The following is a 996-nucleotide window of genomic DNA, read 5'->3' on the forward strand; positions in this document are numbered from 1 at the left end:
AAATCATAAGTTTCAACTCAAAACATTAACTCTGTTTTTCTTCACAGAAGCTGAAAATGTGTTGCTGGTTAAAGCACAGCAGGTCAGGCAGCATCCAAGGAACAGGAAATTCGACGTTTCGGCCCAGAGCCCTTCATCAGGACAGCGACGTTTCGGCCAGAGCCCTTCATCAAGTGTCAGACCAGATAAGTTTCTCCACCAATTTCTGTTTTTGTTGAGACAACCAATTTAAGGGAGAAATCTACTTTACTTTGTCTTTGCTGATCTATCTATCATGACACATCTGTTCATGATTGTATTGCACTGAATAATCTGAGTAGAGACACAGTTCCTTTTCACACCGAGGACATATTCCATTGTTTTGTGTCGCACTGTCATTGTGTTAAATCAGATTGATTCAGAACATTAAAGGTTAAATATGACTCTCTTTCAGAACAGAGCTGGGGAGCAATGACGCAAGCAGAACTATGGTCACCACAGTTCCAACAGCAGAAGGTTTCACTTGGATACAGTTGTAAAGATTATAACTCACTCATTATGGTTCGATTCCACACAAAACTTGAGCTTCATCTGGACTTCTTCACCACTAAGAGGCATCATTCAAGTACGCAATAAATACACTCACTTATCTACATGAGTGAAACTCCATAAAACTCAGGAAGCTCAATAACACGAGGACAAACAGCCATCTGATCAGAACCACATCCATTACCTTAAACATTCAGTCCCTTCACGAACAGAATATCACGACTTCAGCATGTACCATCACCAAGTTGCACTGGAGCAGCACGTTAAGGTTTTTTTTGACAGGTACTTTCTAACCCTGTGTTTTCTACCCATTCAAAGAGAAAAGGCAGATGCACCACAACCTTCAAGTTATCTTCCAAGTTGCATGTCAATTTGACTCATCATTATGCCTACACAAAATCCTTGAACTCCATGACCAACAGTGCTTTGACTGTAACTAAGCTAAGTGGATAGTAGAATTCAAGATGG

The sequence above is a fragment of the Hemiscyllium ocellatum genome, chromosome 11 (assembly GCF_020745735.1).
Source record: "Hemiscyllium ocellatum isolate sHemOce1 chromosome 11, sHemOce1.pat.X.cur, whole genome shotgun sequence".
Taxonomy (NCBI): domain Eukaryota; kingdom Metazoa; phylum Chordata; class Chondrichthyes; order Orectolobiformes; family Hemiscylliidae; genus Hemiscyllium; species Hemiscyllium ocellatum.